The sequence below is a fragment of the Phocoena phocoena genome, chromosome 3 (assembly GCF_963924675.1).
Source record: "Phocoena phocoena chromosome 3, mPhoPho1.1, whole genome shotgun sequence".
NCBI classification, from domain to species: Eukaryota; Metazoa; Chordata; class Mammalia; order Artiodactyla; family Phocoenidae; genus Phocoena; species Phocoena phocoena.
The window spans coordinates 100,436,653-100,446,906 of NC_089221.1; positions in this window are offsets into that span (position 1 = coordinate 100,436,653).

The following is a 10,254-nucleotide window of genomic DNA, read 5'->3' on the forward strand; positions in this document are numbered from 1 at the left end:
GATAATCTTGGTATAATCAAATACACCATAAAGTATCTTGGATTTGCATATGTGTGTTTTTCTTATAATGAAAGAACAGTTTTTTGCCAAAGTCAAATCCAAATTTTCACCGAATTCTCATTTAGCATTCAAATTAAAACATAAAAGAATAGAATTTTAGTAAAAATATTGCAATGCATTGAGTTTAATAAGGGAATTTCACTATATTAGCTGGTTCAATCCTTAAATGTGTACGTTTTAATATATATTTTTCAAAATTTTTATTGGAATATAGTTGATTTACAATGTTATGTTTCAGGTGTACAGCAAAGTGAATCAGTTATACATATACATCTATCCAGTCTTTTTCAGATTCTTTCCCATATAAGTCATTAAAGAATATTGAGTAGAGTTCCCTGTGCTATACAGTAGGTCCTTATTAGTTATCTACTTTATATATAGTAGTGTGGATATGTTAATCCCAATCTCCTAATTTATCACTTCCCCCCACATTTCCCCTTTGGTAACCATAAGTTTGATTTTGAGATCTGAGTCTGTTTCTGTTTTGTAAATAAGTTCCTTTGTAATATTTTTTTTAGATTCCACATGTAAGTGATATAATAAGACATTTGTCTTTGTCTGACTTACTTCACTTAGTATGATAATATCTAGGTCCATCCATGTTGCTGCAAATGGCATTATTTACATTCCTGTTATGGCTGAGTAATATTCCATTGTATACATGTACCACATGTTCTTTATTCATTCCTCTGTCAATGGACATTTAGGTTGCTTCCACGTCTTGGTTATTGTAAATAGTGCTGTGATGAACATTGGGGTGCATGTATCTTTTTGAAGTGCTGTTGGTTTTCTACAGATATATTCCCAGGAGTGGGAATGCTGGATCATATTGTTGTTCTATATTTAGTTTTTTAAGGAAACTCCATACTGTTTTCCATATGGTTGTACCAATTTACATTCCCACTGACAGTGTGAGAGGGTTCCCTTTTCTCCAAACCTTCTCCAGCATTTATTGTTTGCAGAAATTTTGTTGATGGCCATTCTGACTGGAGTGAGTTGATAGCAAAACTTGGCAAAAACTGATGAACCTATATTGTTTTCCCTAAATATCAAATACCACAATTAAAGTACAGGAATGTTCTGCTTTGTCTGTGGAAAGGTTGACTACTATCCATACTGTTATTTACAAGACAGATCTGTCTTCAGGAAACTGAAGTCATTTAAACCTTAAATTATGAGAATAAAAAATTAAAAATGATAGCCTAAATGTCCATGGAGCATTATATAATAATGTATTCTTGAAAATACTACTTTATTAAATATATATTAGACAGTAAGCAAATTAGCAACTTTGTTAGAGTTATCTTTCATCATAAATGAATTTAATATGGACTATTTATTAGTCCAATCGGAGAAAACAAAATATTTGATTTATTACAAAGTTGGAATCTTAATCAGAACTTGATTTTTAACTAAAGTAATTAATTTATGTGTAGCTTTAAGGAGAACCTTTATTATCAAGAATACCCAGGTAATCCATATTCCTTTTCAAATGTGTATACACTTTTCCAGTCTTGTACATTCATAAAATGTATTTGTAGAAAATCATCATATTCTAGTTGTTTATGAGGTATATTTTTAAGTGATATTTAGATATTTTCCATAACTATATAGTTTGGCTGAAGAATTAAAGGTTTATATTTCAGTTTCTCTTCCAGTAACCAAATGCTATTTATGGATAAATCTGATACTCTGAAACTTTCATATCTTTTATTTCAGTTTATTTGCTAGAATAGATTGAAGTCACATTTCTTCCTTGGTAGCCTTATTTTATCACTCTACTTCATGAGAAATCTCACCTGTTACAATGTTATCAATCAAAAACTTACTCTGAATTAATGTTTGATAAAAAGATATCAGCAGATTAGTATTTCCTTCTGTCCTTGAGATCCATTTTACTCAACATTCTGCTGCATATTGCAATCCCAGGTCTCATAAAAAGGTCAAAATAAATATCTCCAAAGTATACCTCATTATCTTTCTTCCAATTTAATGCGATATCCACCTTTACTCTTTATTCCTTATTTCAATAAATCATATCTTGTGGTTACTCATCTATATATATATATATATATATATATATATATACACATACATATATATATATACACATATATTTTCATATTCTTTTCGATTATGGTTTATTGTAGGATATTGCATATAGTTCCCTATGCTATATAATAGGACCTTGTTGTTTATCTACTTTATATATAGTAGTTTGTATCTGCTAATCCCAAACTCTGAATTTATCCATCCCCTACCCCATTTCCCCTTTGGTAAACAGAAGTTTGTTTTCTGTGTCTGTGAGTCTGTTTCTGTTTTGTAAACAAGTTCATTTGTATCATTTTTTTGGATTCTACATATAAGTGATATCATACCATATTTGTCTTTCTCTGACTTACTTCACTTAGTATGATAATCTCTAGGTCCATCCATGTTGCTGCAAATGGCATTATTTCTTTCTTTTTTTATGACTGAGTAGTATCCTATTGTGTATATATACCACATCTTTATCTATTTATATGTTGAGGGACATTTAGATTGCTTCCATGTCTTGGCTATTGTAAATAGTGCTGCTATGAACATTGGGGTGCATGTATCTTTTCAAATTAGAATTTTCTCTGGATATATGCCCAGGAGTGGGATTGCTGGATCATATGGTAACTCTATTTTTGTTTTTTAAGGAACCTCCATACTGTTCTCCATAGTGGCTGTACCAATTTACATTCCCACCGACAGTGTAGGAGGTTTCCTTTTTCCTCAAACCCTCTCCAGCATTTGTTACCTGTAGACTGTTTAATGATGGCTATGAGTTCTTTATATATTTTGATATTCCCTCTTTTCAGATATATGATTTGCAAATATCTTCTCCCACTCAGTAAATTTTCTTTTTATTTTGTTAATGGTTTCCTTTGCTGTGCAGAAGCTTTTTAGTTTGATGTAGTCTCATTTGTTTATTTTTTCTTTAGTTGCCATTGCCTGAGGAGTCATGTCCGAAAAAGTATTGCCAACAACAATAAAGGAGCTTACCACCTATGTTTTCTTCTAGGAATTTTATAGCTCTGGTTTTATATTCAAGCCTTTAATTCATTTTGAGTTAATTTTTGTGGATGGTGTAAGATAGTGGTCAAATTCCATTCTTAGTACTGGAAGTTCTAGCCAGAGCAATTAGGCAGAAAAAAGAAAGAAAAGGTATCCAAAGCGGAAAGAAAAAAACATGATTTTATACATGGAAAACTCTAAAGACTCCACCAAAAACCTGTTAAAACTAATAAACAAATTCCGTAAAATTGCATGGTATAAAATCAGTATACAAAAATCTGTTGCATATTTATACATTAACAATGAACTTGCAGAAAGAGAACTTAAGAAAACACTTATATTTACAATTGCATCAAAAAGAATAAAATACTTAGAAATACAACCTGAACACTAAAAACTAGAAAACATTGATGAAAGCAATTGAAGACACAAATAAATGGACAGATTTTCCATACTCATGGATTGAACAAATAAATACTGTAAAAATGTCTATGTTACCCAGAACAATCTACAGATTCAAAGCAAACCATATCAAAATTCCAATGGCACTTTTCACAGAAATAGAAAATACAATCTTAAAATTTGTATGGAAACATGAAAGATTTCAAATAGCCAAAGAAATCTTGAGACAGAACAACAAAGCTGGGACATCACTCTCCCTGAATTGAAACTATATTACAAAACAATAGTAATCAATATGGTATTGATGTTTCTGTTTCCTCACCTTTTACTCTTAGCTGTATTTCAGTTTCATGCTATTCTTCTGTTCAGCAGTTAATGAAGCAGCTTCCGCGAAATTATTTATGATCTCAGATTCTCATCACTGTCTACCCTTCAGCAGTATTTTACCTAGTTAACTACTCCCTCATTTTGGCCTCATTTCCCTGGCAATCTCTTGACTCCTGCTGGACTGACCATCTCTCTGTCCCTCATTCTCTTCAAATGTCTATTATCTTTGTATAGTTTCCCGTGCCTGGAGAGGTTTTGCTTCCTTTTCTTGCTTGGGAACTGCCTTTCTTCTCATCTGTGCTGAAGTTTTCCTGATATACCTGACTAGAGCTCTGCTCAAAAGGTGTCCCTATTTCAAGATCTTATAATATTATTCATCTCTCCTTAACCATGATTTCAACATTGGCATTTTCACATTTCTCTGTGCCGTCATTTAGTTAATATCTTCCATCTACCAGCTTGTAAAGTGGTTAACTATGGGGGTAGAAACTACTCATATTTTTAGTCACGAGTATCTCCCAATACCTGGCACTGTGCTCAACAACTACATATAGAATCAATGAATATATACGGTATTAAAGTCTGTTTCTGTTCTGCTCTCCTGCTGCAATTACTATTTCGATCAGTATCCAAATTGCAGAAAATATCAACAGAATCACTATTGATCTATGTTTAAAACAGTGAGACACACTCAATTCCTGACTTAGTTATGAAATCTAGGATAACCATATTATTAGATTAAAACTTTATTGAAATTTACCATTCAGTGATATTTTTATAAAAGATAAGTTTGAAAATAAGTTGACTTTTAAAGAAAAATATAATGAAAACACATTAGGACGTGAAAGCAAGTATGTGACTTCCAATGCTACAATTGTTTAATTCAAATAACATCAAATTAATTTTAAATGGTCTTTGATGAAAACAGAAGAGACATGACCTGAAAAAACACATTGCCATCTTTTACCATAATTACTGTAGTTATTTTGCCGTAATTAAGTATCCCTTTGACAGCATCTCAGATATTACGACATTTTTTTGTGTAGCATTTTATAAATACAACATTTCTTTGAGGACAAAGCAAGGAAATATTGCTTTGTATTCGGAAATATTGTTTTTTGTATTCCTTACTATGCTTCACCTCCCTAAAATTATTTTCTTTTTAAATTTTATTTATTTATTTATTTTCTGAAAATTGTATAAACTACTGGAAGCATTTTGGGTTTCATAACAATAGTTTTAAAAAATTGTGGTGCCACAGCTCACATGATCATTAACAGCTTTGAAAGGTGAAAATTCTAAATTGCATGAGGGTCTGGGACTAGTTTTGTGGACAAAGTAACAAAATTTTGTATGCATGTGTTAAGGGGGTAAAGCAGAATTAGCCTCATATACTTAATACAAAAACAGTAGTCACTCTAGGAGTTGTTTGCTTCTAATAACTCCTACAAACATCATAGCTTAAAGCAGCACAAATTCATTATCTTAAAGGTCTGGAGGTCAGAAGTCAGAGGGTTTACTAGACTAATATCAAGATGTCTTCTGAGTTCTTTGTGAATGCTCTAGAGAGAATTTGTTCTTTTGTCTTTTTCAGCCTCTAGAAGTCACCTGCATCCCTTGGCTCTTAGCCAAGGGATGTAGCATCTTCAAATCTTTCTGACTCTGGATCTCTTGCTTCTCTTTTATAGAAACCCTTGTGATTGCTCAGGGACACTGGATAATCTAATATAACTGCCCCATCTCAAGATCCTTAACCACAGCTGAAAAGTCCTTTTTACCATGTAAGATTCCATATACACAGCTTCCAGTGATCAGAACATGGGCATCTTTGTTCATCATTATTTTGCCCATCACAGATGCTTATCAAAATTTCAATTCCACAAGAACATATGTGTAGATATTTCAAGAAGTTATATTTGGATTCTAGAGGAGCAATGAGATGTGGTAGAAAGAATATAGGCTTTGGTGCCATTTAGAGCAGGTTCAGACCCTGGAGCTCTTACTTGCCAGTTACAGAACCCATGGAAAATTATTCATTCTCTCTCTAAATCAGTTTCATCATTTCTTGAATAGATATAAATAAAATGTAAACCAAAAGGTTCTTATGAGAACTACAGATATGATACCTAGCATGTTGCAAAGTGCTAGTTGTTATCAATATTATTATACAAATTAATTTATACATGTACTTGGAATCCCTAAAATTAAATTATTGTCCAGCTACTTTTCTCCTCATTTCTATGCCAGATACTATTGCTAGTTATTTAAGCACGTCTGTAAGACTTACAAAGAGAAAGAGAAAAAAATGTTTAGAGTTTAAATATGAAGATCAAAGGAAGGTCAGGGAAATCTATAAATTTTTGTTATTGAGGCTAAATTTTGAATAGGGTTTTAGTAAGCATATAGGGTGGGAAAGGTCATCCAAGAAAGGTGATGTAACATGAAAAAGGGGCATACATGCATGAAGGTACACGTGTAATTAGTTTATTTTAGATTATACAGTCCTACATGAGAATGCTGTTTATGTTTTGCTAATATCTAGAACATAAACCCATCTAATTAGGAACTTAATAACTCTTTTAATGAGAGTGATGACTACAATATTCAATGCTGTAGTAGTTCAGCTTTTATGTGAGCTCTAATTAAAATGTAAAGATGTTTTCAAAGTACAGGAAAATTGCTTTGGAAATTCATTTTTCTCACTTGTTTATAATCACATTTTTGTTTCATAAATAGACCCTAATGAACATGAGAATTTCAGCTTAATTGTTAAGTGTATTACTTGAAGAACCAACCACACAAAAAATAAGTAGGAAAAGAAGAAAATAAAAAATACACATGCACTTATATTCATACTTGCATTCATCCAACCAAACATTCATTGCAGGCCTATACTGTATCCCACACTATCCTAGACATAGGAGGACTTGGTCATCACATAGATTTGAGAGAAGGAAGTGTGCATAGTTGTAGAAGAGGGAGTATCTTGGAGGGGATTGCTGCCTGAAATGAAGAGAGAACCAGGTGAACATAGGCAGAGAGGGATGGAATGGCCTTTCATTTGTCATTTAGCGGGACCAAGACCAAAGTACCATTTTAGAGCACAGCTGCAGAGGTATGTGGCATCCACACTACAAAACATACACATGCCTTTCTAACATTTCTGTACATTTTTTCTTCATTGAGAGCTCTTGTCTCTGGATCACTCATCCCAATTAAGTTTCCTTTCTTTCCTCTCTGGCCTAACCTCGCCACTTTAATAACCCTCCTTGCCTTATCCATTAAGCTTCCAGAGCACCTACCTTTACCTATTCAGCTTTGGATCAATGCAACCATTAGTCTTACATTCCCTATGTAAGAACCACTGAGCACTGCAAGAGAAAGCCATACAATCATATGGAATTATGCCACTGAAAATCTATGGTCTCCCGTAACAGCTAGTTCCTAAAGTTGTCCTGAGAAGTTCCCTGTACCAATCAAATCAGTGCTATACTTACTCAAGTCTCTTGCTCTATAATTATCACCCATATTTTGTATGTGTTCTACTGGGCATTTTTAAAAATATGTGTATTTTTTATGTATGTGTATACATGCATAGAGCTCAATTCTATCACTGTAGAATAGTTGTTTGTTCCTGAACTTTATGTAAATAAATTTTAAAATATATATACTCTTTTGTGTCTGGCTTTTTGAAAATTTATGGGTGGTTGGTGATAGTCATTCATGAATGTTTGAAAGAATTCATTAGTTTAGAATGCACTGGACTATTTGTGCCTGGAGCTTTTTTTCTGGTAAGGCTTTAAATTATAAATTCAATACCTTCAGTAGATAAAAGACTACTTGGGTTTCCTTCTTTATTGTAATACATTGTTATGTTCAAGGAATGTATACATTTCATTTCTGTTTTCAAATTGGCAAAAAGTTTGAAATGTATGCAGCTTTTCCAAAACATGGTCCATTTTTGTGTTTCCATGCTTTTCTTTTTTAAAAAAAATCTCATTTCTTAAATATATTAAACATGGTTACTTTGAAGTCTTCAACTGATAAGTTTAAAGTTTGTATTCTATGTGGGTCTGTTTATATTCATTATTTTACCTCTCAATTAATAGTCACTTCTTTTCTTCTTTCTATGTCTAGATAGTATTGTTATAATTAATATTTATTATGTGCCTGTCATTGCACAGAATATGTTGTGTAGGCTCTAGATTATGTGACTTTCATCTAGAGTTGGTTGAAAATTTTGTCGGTGGATAGTTAAATTTGCCATTGGAACACGTGAATCCTTTTAACACTTGTTTTAGTTGAGTCTGTTTATTTTGTCCTGTTGCTAAAGTATGTTCCTTACTCATAGGGCTTTTCATTTTTTCTTGAATGAGTGTCTAGGATGATTTTCAAGATTCTACATTTTGATGGAACTTGACCTCCAATGTCTCTTCTGATTTCTTGCACCAATACCAGACTAAATTAATTACTTTGGTTTTATAACTACTTGGTACAACATAGTAAAAGTGCAGCTTTATTCTTTTTCACTATTATCTTGGCTATTCTTGGTTTTTAATTTCCCCATACATTTTAGAGTCAGGTAACAAATTTTCCCATCCTCCCTAAAAAATTCTTTTAGCATTTTGATTGTTACTGCAGTGATTTGGTTGCCTAATTTGGAGAGAATTGCCTTCTTTCAAGTCTTCCAATACTTGGAAGTGGTATATCTCTCCATTTGTTTGGGTCTTTTCAAATTTCTCTCAGTAATCTTTTGTAGTTTTTCTGTAGTGGTACTGGATAGATTTTGTTAAATTTATGACTAGCTTTCTGATGGTTTTTTGATGATATTAAATTAAATACTGTTTATAATATTATCTTACAACTTAGTGTGGCTGGTACCTAGAAATACAATTTATTTTTATAAATTGATTTTTAGATTCAGCAGCTAAAAATATTATTAATTCTAGCAGTTTATCTTCAGGATTTAAAAAAATAATTGATATACACATTTGTGCACCTGTAAATGTCAACTTTTCTTTAAATTTTTCTGTTTATAATTTTGATTTATTGGTCTTTTAGCCCTGGATATGTTCTCCATTGAATATTGAACCTAAGATATTTTTTCTCACCCTCCAATCAGGCTAAAACTTATAATATTTTACCATTACTCAGGTTATATAGTTTTTTTTTTTAAGGTAACTTTATGAGCATAAGAATTTCACTTCTGCTTTTAATTTGCTAAGACTTTTTGTTTTATTTTATCATACATGTATATTGAATTCTATCAAATAATTTTTTATTATTTGTCAGTATGATCATTTTATTTTTCTTTGTCTTAATTGATAAATTACATCAATTTTTGAAATGTTAAAATAAACATACTAGAAAAAAACTTAGCCATGGTATGCTATGTTAGATTTGATTTGATAATATTTTCTTTAAAATTTTTGTATCTTTATAAAAATATTGGTATATGATTTCCCTCTCCTAATGTATTCATCATGCTTTGGTATCAACATTATAGTTATTTAATAAAAAGAGTGGGAAACTGCCCTCTCCTCACATTTATCTAAGAGAAAAAGACTGTGTATGGTATTGGCATTTTGTTTCTGAAACATGAGGAAAAAATATACATGAAGCCATCTAGGCCTGGAGTTTTACTCGTTGGGATGCTATTAATCAGATAATTAATTAATTATTTTTTTTTTTGCGGTACACGGGCCTCTCACTGTTGTGGCCTCTCCCGCTGCGGAGCACAGGCTCTGGACGCGCAGGCTCAGCGGCCATGGCTCACGGGCCCAGCCGCTCCGCGGCATGTGGAATCTTCCCGGACTGGGGCACGAACCCATGTCCCCTGCATCGGCAGGTGGACTCAACCACTGCGCCACCAGGGAAGCCCCTATTTAATTTATTTTTTAGATATAGAACAGTTTTTTCGTGTTTTTGTGTAATTTTTATGACTTGTGCTTTTTAAGGTATTCAGCTATTTCACCTACATTTTCAAATTTTTTGGCATGACATTTTTCATAAAGTACTCTATCTATTCAATACATATTTGAAAGATCTGTAGTGACATTCCTTTTTCATTCCTAATATTGTTTGTGTTTGCCTTTTCTTTTTATTTTGATCATTCTTACTAGGGGGTTAACAATTTTAATAGCTTTTTAAAGAAATAACATTGGTTTCGTGGATTTTCTTGAAAAATGTGTTATTTTTTCTATGTTACAGATTTTTACTATTTTCTTTATTTTTCCGTGTTTTCTAACTCCTTGTGCTCTATCATAGACCATTGATATTCTTTTCTAAAATCTAAGCTTAGTACTATACATTTTCCTGTAAATATTGCTTTAGATATTTCCCACATATATCAAATACTGTGCTTTTAGTATCATTCAGTAAAACAAGTTAATTTCTATTTTTAATTATTATTTGATCATAGTT